The 13,881-nt window shown below is 41.3% G+C and overlaps 1 protein-coding gene across 17 annotated transcripts in view; it reads right to left on the bottom strand.

The window, feature by feature from the left end:
- The window catches only part of adgrl3.1 (adhesion G protein-coupled receptor L3.1), a 146,871-nt gene extending 134,272 nt beyond the window's left edge, over positions 1-12,599 (bottom strand). For all 17 annotated transcript variants that reach the window (XM_072463200.1, XM_072463203.1, XM_072463207.1 and 14 more), the window contains exon 1: positions 12,500-12,599. The gene's annotated coding sequence lies outside the window, so the exon portion shown is untranslated. The remainder of the gene's footprint in view (positions 1-12,499) is intronic.
- Positions 12,600-13,881: the final 1,282 nt, after the last annotated feature.

Here is a 13,881-nt window from a genome sequence, read left to right as displayed (position 1 = left end):
ATAACTCTCTCTCTGCCTAACATTTATCTATCTCAATCCAATCCATGCTGAAGTGTTACTATTAACTGCTAATAGCCAAATCAGGCATACACCTTGATTTCACAATTTAGCAATTTTTCACACTTACAATTATTAAAAAACACAAATTAATTGAATGTATTGAACTCGAGATATTGAGAAATTTTGCCATTACAATAAACGTTTGGAGAGAAAAAAGCTCAGGGTCGGTCAACGTTCCCAAGTAACAACAGCTGCTCCACAGATACCCAAGTGTGAATAACACACATGGGTAAACATTTAAAAACATACAAGGAAATGTGTTCAGATACTTTTATCAGATGACTCGTACCAAACAATGGTGAGAAATGAATGGGAGTTTTCCATCTCTGGCTCGACGTTTTCATGCTACATTTGATAGATGCAAACCATTTTCTCATAGTGCAACAATAGTGTTTTCTATTATGAGCAGCGGTGGTTGTATTGATGTCTGGTGTCAACCCCATTACTCACAAAGCCGCTGCATGTAATTAGGATGACTCCGAGTGTGCCTTCTTTGTGGCTTTTCCATACATCACCCTTTGTAATTATGCAACCAGCAGCCAATAGTGCCATAAGACAACAGGAAATGCCATCATTGTTATGCCTCTGCTTTAAGGGGTGTGTGTTCATATTAAAAAAAGTCTTCCCCTAAGGATTGAAAAGATTCAATATAAGCGTGAGGAATATGAGGCAGTAGTGTATATGGTCCACCCAGGCGTAAAATTAAAGGCTCTTGTCTGTGTGGGAAACATAAATCCAAAAAGGAGAGGGTGAGGATAGAGAAAGAGGGGCGCAAGTAATAAAACAAAGAAATGGTTGATTTGTTCAGTGATAGCAAACCGTGATCAACTCACAGCTCTATCTAACATAATGACGTGTTAACATCAAATATGATCTATGGTAAACAATCACTAATGGGCTGTCGGGTGTACAAAAGAATTAACAGTTTAATGTTACATTTCCGAGGCTTATTAGGGATGATTCTGCACAATAACATAAAAAGAAAACACAAAAATCTTACATTCTTTCTGGGACTGAGTAGCGCTGTACTGAAGACATGCTACGATCTTCCCATGTGTCTGTTCCCAAAGTGCACTGGCAGAACCTCGAGACTACAAAAGATCACGTAATTACAAATATGTATACAAACAACCACTACAGTGTATTTATCCGTATAAAATCATATTATATTCACAATTTACTCTCAAAGAAAACTCACTCCACACCTTTTCTGCTGTTGAGAACATAAATCCTTTACAATCTCCCTAAAATAATGAATCGACGAATAAAATGGTGGGTGAACTAAGACACCATCAAATTATTAATCGAAGACATTTTTTTACACTAGTAATTGAGCAGTAATGACAGTAGCAGTACCAGTGGAAATGACAAATGCAGTTTATTTTTATATGCCTTGGTTGTCAACTGGTTTGCAAATGTACAAGCAAAATACAAGCGCTAACAATAGAGCAAATTGTGTGCGTAAACAAGCTTCTTTTCTTTAAACAAGCAACAGAATTATAGATCGATAAAGCAGCCCACAATATCGATACTGTATCACAGAAAATTCACTAGGCCGGCTAATACATGTTTTATACAAAATATATATATATACTCAAAATGAAAATGAATGAAAATAAAAGATATTCACTAACATATTATTGATACTTCTCTCAAAGATCTGACCTTGGATATTGTTAGTCAAGGTCCTCACTACATCACACATAATTTTGATTCCTGTGATAAATACTGCCTCTATCTATCTACCTGCGTTGCACCAATGAAATTTCCCCATGTGGGACAATAAAGGAATATCTTATCTTATCTTATCTTATATAAAAGACAGAGCCTATCACATTGCAGCAGCATATAAATCCCTTACATGAGTATTTCTTACATGGTTACAGTGTGTACATGCAGCTCCTCTAAGTTATAGCTGCAGGCTCACAGGCCAGAGAACGCCTCATCCGTCTTTCCGTGACACTATCAGGCGCCCAGGCAAAACACTGAGCTGCTAAAATGGTTTTATTGTAAAATGTGAAGCAAAGATATGTCAGGGGCAAATTGACAGCTGCTGATGCATGGCATGTACCCACCCAGAGCTTTTATCTCACACACATTGTGGCTCTTATTCTACAGTCACAGGCAAAATGTGCACACAATACAACGGCATGGTTTTAAGGGAATTCCATCATTGTAATTAAGATTTAGAATTGTGTTTGCTCTTCAATATTCAAAACACACATAACTTGCACATACTAATATGAGATTAGATTCCCAATTCAAAAACTAAGATTTTTAGGAATTCTAAAAATTATTGTAGGCAAAGTGAAAACAACTTGAACAGAATGCTCAAGTATCCGAAAAGAGCATTCTCTTCCAAATATAGTTTGGAATTTTCAAAGTTTGAACATTTCCAAGGGGATTTTGTTAAATTGATTTGTACTTAATATGTTACAATGCACATAATGTGCATTATGGTAGTCCAAAATGTAAATTTGCCAGAGTTAGCCATGCAAGCTAGTTTCCATCAGTATTTTATGGGAAGTAAAGGGAAAACCATAGAATTAACCCTTCTGAAAGTTGTCTCTTAACAAGGAGTGATGTGTAGAAGCATAGCAACCTGAATTTATTTTCAAAACACACTTTAAAACACATTTTAAATGTTTATATCACCAGATTTAACCACTAGGAGTTAATGAGGAAGACGTTTTAGGAATCCAGGTCAACAATGATGGCATTTAAGAGGCTAGACTTGTTCCACTGAGGGTCTATGTCACAGGATGTTATATTTGAGTCTCAGGTGCTATGTCTGATCAGTTAAATCTGAACACAAATTATAATTTATTTTTCTCACACACAAAGCAAATGACGTTTTCACACACATGCACTGGAGTTATTTCTGTTCACTTCACTTTTGATTAGGTCCTGTTCACATGTGTCGCTCCTCATTTCTCCCAAACCCCGCACCATGATCCAGGTGAGACCTGATCAACTGACTGCCACACTTATCTCCATGACAACAGGCTTCAAGCAAACAGAGCCACGAGAATACCATGCACACGCTCACTTCCCCGGGTGCTGTACGCGCTGGCCTTTTGGTAAATGTACCGTGAGAGTGAGGCGCTCTGGTGGCAGCAGAGACACATAGATTTTAACTGCAATCCAAGTGCATTTTTAATCAAATTCTAATCGCTTTTAGTCCAAACTCGGACAGCGCGGTGACGTTTAGGTCGACCCGAGGTGTGAAAGCAAGTTTGGTGTCCGGCTCAAACACAGCATAGAAGCTGTTTTGAGACATTCAATAGAATCTAGCTAAAAATATAGTTTTGTATCTGTTCAATAAGTTAATAAGAGGTGCTATAAAAAGTAATTGACTGATATTTAGAAAGAATTATGCAAAAACACGAGGTGTTTGCCTTTTGGAAAATTCCAGAGCTAAAATTCCTGTGAGAAATACTTGAAACATTCTGAATTGAACCCCTTTGCTGCCCTAGTTCCAAATTATACGGGTGCTCTTTTTTCTGTCCATTGATTTGCTCCTTTAAGCATGCCCTAGGGTCATAGACCATCAGGTGACTAATCATGACTGACATCCCTGCTCCATCAGGTATCGGTCATCCAAGGCTTTCTTCTACCAATAGCCATTTTTCTCCGAAGTATAAGCTCAAAATCAATACCGCCTAGCACATTCTCACTCTCCAGAACTAAAAATGAAAATAAAAACACAATTCAATATCCATCACTGCTGGGCCACTCAATGGACAAGAAACTGCAACATTATTTTTTTAACTAATGCAGACAATCGCTAGAGTGGCTGGCATCTTTCAGAGCGGTTGATGCTGAAAGGAAGCAGATGAAGCAGCAGTAGAAGATGTATGTAATGCAGTTAAAGTAAAAGCCCAGTAAGCAGGAAATTTAAGAGGGGCCTGGGGAAGATGGTATTACAGCCGACGCTTTGTGGACAATCTGCTGAACACAGGAAAGATATGGGGAACATCAGTGGGTGCGGTGTGCTGGGGAGATATGGAACCAAATGGTAAAGGAGGCCAGAACTTACAGCTGAGAAACAATTACTATAATGTGCCGTCATTTGTCAGAGATGTGCATGTGACTTTTGAGGTAGAATTGAGATACTTTGGCCCAAATGTCTAAGGAGTACTCAGATTAAGACTAGACACAAAAACCTCAAAGCCGGATAATCCCAATAAAACCCTTTTTTTTTAAATGCACAATATTGTTTATAAAAAAAAGATAGCTGTAACAAATTAAAAGCTGAATTAAACACTTAGTGGTTGTAATTAGTTATATAGATTACACATTCAAATCTTATTGTACTTTAAACTAATAACATCACGTAATATCGATATAATGATTTTTGGCACAGTCCTATATTTCAGTATCTATAAGTATCTGGGTAGTAATTTTTGACAACCCTAATAACTAACTAACTAACTAACTAACTAACCCTAATACTGATTGAAGTTGTAGTTCAACCAGTTTTATGCAGCTAAACAGTCTTCCTGAAGATGTGAGACAGGCCTCTACTCTGACAATGTTCAAATCTAGACTCAAAATACATCAGTTTAACTGTGCATGACCATGACAAAATGACCATACATTTTATAGCCATTACTTGTTTTTATTTGTTTGTATTGTGGTTTTAATAAATATTTCCTTGTGCTGTAAAGCACTTTGAATTACTTTGTGTAGAAATTGTGCTCAAGATGTGCCTTGCCTTACAGCAATATATCCGTGTAACGTTAATATCCTAGCAGTTATATTTGTAGTTTTGTCATCGGTGGACTTTGGCAAAAATATTATATCATCATTTTCATCAAGCAATTCATGGGCCTAAATCGCTTGTTACAATGCCTTTAGGAGAACAAAAGCTTTCATCACCTGAGAGTTCAACCAACAACTAAATATGATGGCTACTGACCAACAGGAGTAGTGGGGAAAAGCAAATGTGTCTATAGTGATAAAGACACTAGTTGGCGTATGTTAACGGGGGCCTTTTCCAGGGGACGGTTCCAGGGCGCTCTTTTGATTATGCTTTTCATGTGTGCGTGGACTTCGGTGCGTTCTGTGCTCAGCACCGCACCGTAACGCACAGCTGGACATCTAAGTGCTCAGGGATGCAAAGACAGAGCCACGCACTGTGGTCAGCTCCGGAGCCGAGTGCCGGAAAGTCTGTGGTGCGTTGTACCTCAAAGCCCAAGTTAACGCTCAGACCAGGGGCAAAATACAGCTCTAGACACCGTTTCCTGCAGGCTAAATCAAGCGGACAATAATGTCCTGCTAAAAACACATTTCTATCTATTAACATCAAAACTGTTGATGTTCACTGTCAGAACAGCACCTCCCTGGGGTAATGAAAAAGTAGTGCACTCAAAATATCCCACAATACACTTTAAATATATATATAGCCCATAATATAGACCACAAAGCATTTGAGTTTGAAAAACAACAGCAAACAGCGACAGGTCTTTAACTGGACACAACGCGACTGAATAAAAACAGAAGAGCTGTTAAAACAAGTGCCTGTCGACTGTCGGCCTGTAAACCGCTCCTAAATAAACCGCTAGCTGTAAAGATGCTAGAGTTAGGCGCTAATCTCAGCTTGAGCTGTAAAAATATCACAATCACAGGCAAAATGTTGAATAAATGTTTACATCTTCATGCAAGTTAAATCATTTCCAGTGGGTACGACCCATACCAGAAATCCCCTTGTATTGTTTTGACCTCTTAGTCACCGGTGCCAGGCTGTCATGCACCGTAACTTCCTCTGCTGAATGCATGCCCTTAAACAATAGTGCATTTTCCTCAACCCGGCTGTCATTTCCTCCATCGATAACAAACTAAGTGCTAAAACACAACAGTTGAGTGATTTATGCCTGCAGCCCCATGATGACCTCATTGTTCACTGCCCTATAATTCACATCTACTCTGCCTTATTGCTTAACGTTTAATAATGACTCATTTGAAGACATTTTTCCATAATGTGGCCAGCACAACACTTAATCAATTAGGACAGCATAATAGTTTGCATGTTTTCTTGTAGAACAAAAATCTTTAAAGCGAGGAATGTATTTTATATGTGTTCTGTAGGAATTAAATTTGTTCTTTTCAAAAGGAAGGATCTGAACTCCTGGGAAGCAATTTATGTCTGGTAATAGTTACTATATACTTTCTAAGGCACTCCATGTGCAAAGGTGTTTCACCCATTTACTCTCACATATTCATTATCGGTTGTCAAAAGTATCCAGAATCTGAAAATAATCAATACCAAAACTAGTATTGCGATACTCATTTCAACAAGCATTGATATTAAAGAACATCTGCAGCTTCTTACCATCTAAACACATTTCCAGCTCCAGAATATTCAAAGCGCTGCTGCTCGGGTCCTGACTAGAACCAGGAAGTACCATCACATTAGTCCTGTTCTCAGGTCTCTGCACTGGCTCCTGTGGCTCAGAGAATAGACTTTAAAGCAGCTCTGCTTGTGTACAAGTCTCTCCATGGCCTAGCACCAAAGTACATCTCAGACATTTTAGTGCCATATGAACCATTTCGGACTCTGAGGACCTCAGGGACTAAACATTGTTAGTGTTTCAGTTTTAAGCATCTTTGTGTTCAAATTTAGGCTCAAAACAGTTCTGTTTAGATGTGACAGACAGTTTATTTGCACTTTTTGTGTTCTATATTGTGATTTTAATGCATCTCCAATGTTAAGTAAAGCAATTTGAATGACTTTGTGTCCAGATCGTGGTTGTCTATTGTCTTAACACATAAACATGAACATCTAGTTCTAATAAATCTCAAAATCCTTCTATTGCAAGACCTTATGGTAACATAAAGAAAGTACTGTTATTCTGCGTGGAAAATTTACAATCTATTGTCTATAAAAAGAGGGTTGCTTTATGTATTATCCTTAAGGTATCAAAACACTAGTCAATAAACTTAACAGAACAAAATAATAAATGTGTTATAACCTAACTAACTACTACTCCACATAAAATGAAATACCACTAAACATAATATTTGTCCTTCTCGAACTGTTCACATTTTTTATTACACATGTATAAGATTGTTTTAGTATGTAATCTTATTATGCAGGGATGGCTATTGTTTTTAACTCAATTTGATGTTCTGTATCCATACTGCGATTGTGAATCTTACAAAATCAAGATTTGTTCACAAAGAAGTCCAAACTAAATTTTTTGCATGTTTTTTTTAGTATAGTGTGTGATATTTAGTGATTTACAGAAGGCACGGTGATTGGCGCTGTTGCAATATCTAACACCCCCCACACTCACTCATGCACATTCACAAACTACTTGACTACAGCAGAGAGGGGAAAAGGGGGGTTCTTGGTCCAAAAGTGCTATTGTTAATGATTTCCTGTTGAGACCAAAATAATCGGCGGACCTTTGAGCAAACGGCACACAATCAGAAAGTCCTTGTGTCCCACTCGCTAATGCGCACCGTGTATGTGTGTGGCAAAACACAACAGCTGCAGGCCCCAGCTATACTCTGGGAGCCTACACCAGTAATTGATGTATGTTTGGGCTATCGGGAACAAACACATGGGAGGAAAGGTTGGGGTGTGGGGGGAGTGAATGAGGTGGGGGGGTGCTGTGGTGACAGGGGGCGCAGTGAGGTGAAGGGCAGCCAGGAGAAGCGCCGGACCGGAGCTGCAGTGTTGACGGTTAGGACAAGTGTTTTCTTTGTAGCTGAGGAGGATAATGGGCTCAGAGAGAGGGAGACGTTTGAAATGGAACAATGAGCTGCAGATATTTGGGTCCATACAGACAGTTCTTCCGGAAAACAAACGTGTGCAGATCAGAAAGGTTAGAATACTGGTTTAATTTGGGACTTTTACAGGAGAAGTAGACAGGATAATGGGATACTGTCAAAAATCCTGACAGTCGCACGTGTATTTCTTATGTTTTTGTGTTCTCCTTATATGTATGTAAACCATACATTCATACTAGCTAAGAATGATGTCACATCAACACCACAATCACTTCAATGTATGTATTTATTTCTAACTCAAAACAGCTGTAACATAGACGTCATTGCCATAATGCACAAAGTGATAGCACTGGAACATACAGAATATATGTATGTGTATGAAGTGAGCTACGTATATTTGCTACTCCTCACTGTGACCATTTCGTTTAAGTCTGTCTATAACTACAAACCCAGTACCAAGAGCACTACATAGTTAATAGTATAACACTTAGTACAAAGTCTCAATACTGCAGAAAAAAGAATTTCTTACACAATTCCGAGCTAATAGCCATAGGAGCTGTGGTAGAAATCTTCCTGCCCGCTGAACCTCTTCTAAGAATGAACATCTATCTGAGTGAGTTTCACACATTAAGGGAGAGGTGAAGTGAGGTGTCAGTTGAAAACACAGTCCAGTCGTGTTATACTTTGAATAGGGCCGAGGAGAGAAGGGAGGAAGTGTTAACACATGACCGAGTGTTTTAGGTGGGATATAAGAGAAAGGAGCAATGATCCGGGCTCATTATTTCTGTACGAGAAGACAAGGAGTGGGGAAAGAGCATTTGGTGGAGGAAAGCCTTTGGAATCAAGCTAAACTTGGCACACAAAGGTATCAATATGAATAATCAAGTGTATCAGAATGCACTATTTCTTATTGCTATTCAATCAGAAATTACCAATGTATTTGTGCATCTCATACTTTTTATTAGAGGAACTCACAACAAGACAAAACCACATTTATTGGCTCGAGCCATTCCATGGAATGGAATGCAACGAGTCTTTGCGACGAGTCTTTGTTCTTGCCTGGTTTCTTCTTCTTATTATTATTATTCATGGTCATTTTGCCACAACTCGGGCATTTTTGACCCCCTGAACATTGATGAATGTCACACATGGGGACATAGACGTGATCGGCTCGGCCCAAACTCGAATAATATGGAGCTTGCGAGAACGCCCGTCGCAACAGTACCGACTAGTTCAAAAAAGAAAAAACATGAACTCTTAATCTTTGGCCTAGGCACATGAAACTTGGGACAGTGATAGGGCTACCTTTGACCTCTGACCTTTGAGGAGTAAAACGCACCTGGCAGCATCGCTCTATGATAAACAGGAAATCGGCCATGTTGAATTAAAGTGGCTCCGCCACGCTTGACTTTTTTTTTCAAAATCGTACTTGTCCTAGGGTTTTCGTCCGATCAAGCTCAAAACAACACTTTTTTGCATCTAAAGACATTGGAATGTGATAAATATTTAAAAAAATTAGACTTCTTCTTTAGACATTATTCTTTAGACTTTAGTCTTTAGGCTTTATTCTTTAGACTTTATTCTTTTTGCCACGACTTTTTGACCCCCTCAACATCAATGAAAAGTTGCGGGTCACCGCTCTTTCTACAGGCTCTTTCTCCCTGCTCAGGTCTACGTTCAGCACAAAATCTTGCAATTTGTCAGGACAAACAACTATTTGAATCGGAGACTACGCAATCATCAAAGGTGAATTACTGAGCGTCGTTTGGTATCCCGCAAAACGCAGCAGAAAACATGGACGGGCGGGAAGGCGGTCGCGCAGGAGGCGGTCGCGCGGGAGGCGAGAGCCATCATCACCGCTACCGAGGCTTTAATTTTAATATTAAGTTTACCTCATGAGGAACAGATCATTTCTTTCCAAAGATTTACATTATTTAGTATAACGAGGCGGTGTAATCCCTCATTCCTCCAGGAGTGTTCCTTCAAAGAAAAGGATTCAAGAAAAGTCATCTGGACCCTGTTTTGAAAATCTGATTGAGAAATACTTTCGGATGAAAGTCAAAACGTCTTCTAAACAGTGTCCAGATGACGACACTGGAATCCTTTACTACTATTCAATATAACAACTCAACAAATTGTACACAGAACATAAGAGAAGTGGTCAGGCTTCACATCCAAATCAGGGTCGGATACATTTCTACAATCTTTCCAGTAGAGCTGAGTGAAATGACAAAACATAAAAGACTTTTAACTAAGTGCTGTGCTTTTATTGTATCTTTGACATTTATTGATGTTGAAGAAACTGAATAATTTCCATTGAGGATCAATACAGAATTCTGATTTAATCAGTGCCATTTAGCAAAACATCATCAAATTTCTTCCTCCAAAGTCTGAACCCCGCTCTAAACCACATGCTTTTACTGACAGAGGAATGCTATGGTCCTCTAGACCCAAAGATCTAAGCTGATCATTGATGATTACAATATAATTTATGACTAACTCTTGATCGCTATTAAGATTTGATTAATTGCATAGCCCTGCCTTAGAGTACCTCTCTTAGATTAGATGTTAGGAGTCTAGAGGACAGGCATGTATGAGGAATAGGTCGACAGGCACAACAAGTCCAATTCTGTCTGTCGAGTGAATGACATGACACGAGTCACGAGTGAATTTTAGTCGAGGTACATTTTCGGTTGTCCACCAGTCTGATGAAAAACATTCAGCTCTCCTTGTCAAAAGCATACAATCAATCATTTTATATTTCCAACTCATTTTTTTGTTTAAATAAACAGATTTTTTTTGCAGCATTCAGGTCTATAAACTGTATGATTTCTCCGGCAATGTAATCCCTGCATTGACATACATTAACAGAGCCCAGACAACAGTAACCAGTCCTGACAATGCAGATGGTGTCTCCAGGATCACCAATGATACGCCTGCTTGTCTTAATATTCAATATGTGCTTGTTATTGTCTGCTTGGATTGGATTGTGTAGCCTGTCACGGTTTATTTTCATTATCTCTGAGTTTGTGATATGATGTTCAACAGGCAGTGATCCTCCTTTACATAAATGGCGAGCCTGTTCCTATTACAGGGTCATAGCTGCTGTTACTAGAGCCACCCAAATCTAAAGCAAATATTGTGTTTCATTAGCCGGAGACACATCTCTGCCAATTCCACACACACATATCGTTTGCCTTTATAAACACACATATCGTTTGCCTTTATAAACGCTGATTTTTGTTTACTACATGTTAAGATGAGATAAATCAGGGACCCAATTAAAAGAGGACACACTAGACCCACTGTCAGCAGTTTGTGTGGCTGTGGCTGTTGCTCATGGCAGTGCTTCAGGTGCATAGCATAGTTGTGCTTACATATGGTGAGGAGGGGTCATCACCTCCATATACTCTCAGCACACCTGGCACTGGCGTCAAAACATGAAACAGACGGAGAAAAATAATCTGTATTTTCAAATAGGCCTACATACAGTAGATCTGCTTTAAATGTGTTTTACAATGACTAATTCTTCAGCATTCCCTCGTGAATCAAAATATTCTGCAGGCCATGGCACTGGAGACCCGTACACAAAGAGTTCGCTCACACCAAACAGGCAGTAATTCATGTGGAAGTGCGCACAGCAGCCACCCCAACGGAGAGGCGCACGAATGACTACCGAGGGTCAAATAGCAGGAGGATGGTTGTCCACCACAATGCGCTTTGCATTCATTTAAACGGAACTAAATATGTGCACGCCCCAGCTTCTCATCATGCAACTACCATGCACCTTTCAACCTTTAGTGATTTAACTCCAAGGTCATCACCAAGCGCTGACTGCTGTCACTCTCATCATTGATTGACATGAACAGAAGCACCTTCCTGCTGTTTTTATTTTCACGCATCAGTAGAGTAGAGCACACGGCATGGACGTCACATACATTTCACGGAGTGCCAATGCATAGGTGATTTGCCAAAGTCCCTAAATGAACAAAAATACATGACTAACACTGGCATGCATCGTGTTTCAGAGCCTAATCCTCACTGCAGATACAGCCTATACCGCTGAATGACACGCATGTTTACGCATCGGCTCGTGTTGTGTAGTGGAAATACACCTTAAGATACATGGTTGATTATTAGTAGGCGACGTATCCGTTATAGGAGCGACGCCCATCCAGCCACAGACCACTGGACTGCTGTGCGAGATATGCCACAGCTTATACCACAGGTTATGCCACAGCTTATACCACAGGTTATGCCATAGCTTATACCACAGGTTATGCCATAGCTTATACCACAGGTTATGCCACAGCTTATACCAAAGCTTCTGCCATAGCTTATACCACAGGTTATGCCACAGCTTATACCACAGGTTATGCCACAGCTTATACCACAGGTTATGCCATAGCTTATACCACAGGTTATGCCATAGCTTATACCACAGGTTATGCCACAGCTTATACCACAGGTTATGCCATAGCTTATACCACAGGTTATGCCATAGCTTATACCACAGGTTATGCCACAGCTTATACCACAGGTTATGCCATAGCTTCTGCCTTTAAGTCGACCAGTCGCAGCAGGCCACATTCCCATGAGCATCCGTGAGAACCAAAGTGAGTCCCGTGCCGTCTCCAGGCTCGCACACGGACACACGCATGCGACACGTTCACGCACATAATCACGCGCTGTCAGATCTTACCGTGAGCGCAGCAGGAGGAATCAGAGCTGTGCGCGCGGACACGCATCCAGCGCGGCCAAGTCAGTGACACCTTTGCGTTAAAATCGCCCAAATCGGAGAATTCGAGATTGCCCGTCCGGAGGAGGGAAAAAAAAACGTGGCTGTCCTTTCTTAAACGTTCCACACACAGAAAGAGAAAGCGCGTCCTTCAAAAAGCAAAGCGCCAATCCAAATCGAGGAAGGAGGGGGGGTGTACCGTCCAGAACCGCGAGCCCGCCGGACAACCGCAGCGCTCTTCCCTACTCCGCCGCTTCTCACTGGGACCGACTTGGGATGTGCGTGTGTCCCACAGGCGCCGCGGTCAGCGCACACACTCGAGCGCGCGCGCGCTTGGGGTGTGGGGGGAGAAAGGGGGGAGCGCGAGAGACGCAGAGGAGAGCAGGGTCAGAAATGACAAACCAATTTGGAGGCGCGGTGGATGCTCCGGTTGATCAGCCCCACTGAGGAGGAGAGGAGCGTTGCATTGCGTTGCAGGAGGGCCAAGAGAGTCGCGCGCGGGCGGGGAGAGAGCGGGACGCTGAGGTGGGCGTAAGAAAGAGGGAGGATGAGGAGAAATGAGGCGGGGAGGGAGCGGGCGGGCGGGGGGGCAACGACGAGTCCTGCTTGTCTGCCTGGAGGATGCGGACAGCGAGCAAAGGGGGGGAACCGGAGACGGGCGGAAAACAAGGAACTGGATTTGCCGCCAAATTATCTGGAGTTAGAGCTCCACCTACTGTACGTTAGAACCGGGAGCAGCAGAACGGCGCAGTCTGCCCTGATCCGTGATTCTACAAGAGAAGTTCGTCATCAACACTTAATTTTAGGGTTACTGATCAAATAAAGTGTACATTTTGTTATTGCTTGTCATATAGTGCATGCTACACAAAAGCTTTCTTCACCACTCCAATCCACCCACCCCCAAAAGTAATCAATAAATAGCCTTAATAAATAGAAAACAAAACAAAAATAATGAAATAAATACTGAAATAAGCATCACACGCGGAACAGTTTGCTGGGCTAAAATGTGTCCGTGCTTTGACACTTCTCTAACCGTGCATGTGTCAGGCTTTAAAGTTCACAGGACTGTCACTCGCTTGACCACACGGGCATTACATAGTGACCAATGGGAATGCGTCGCAGGATTACCTCAAATGTACTTCTTCTGCACCAGGATGAGGCTCCTGCGCTCCCAGATCAGAGGGTGACATGCGCACTGCGGGACGCACTTGACAGACGCGGACACAATGATGGAGAACAAGACGCTGATCGCTCCCCAAAGTGCGGCTCTGACCTGCTCCACGGGGAGAGTGGTTCCTCCAGAGGCTGACTCCCCCACAGACTGCGCGAGGAGCCGCGTGGGGACC

Source organism: Eucyclogobius newberryi, unplaced genomic scaffold (genome assembly GCF_026437365.1).
Source record: "Eucyclogobius newberryi isolate DKJ021-1_F unplaced genomic scaffold, fEucNew1.0.hap1 SCAF_4, whole genome shotgun sequence".
In the NCBI taxonomy this organism is placed as follows: domain Eukaryota; kingdom Metazoa; phylum Chordata; class Actinopteri; order Gobiiformes; family Gobiidae; genus Eucyclogobius; species Eucyclogobius newberryi.
The sequence above is the reverse complement of the archived record's forward strand: the minus strand, read 5'-3'. Positions and strand labels throughout refer to the sequence as shown.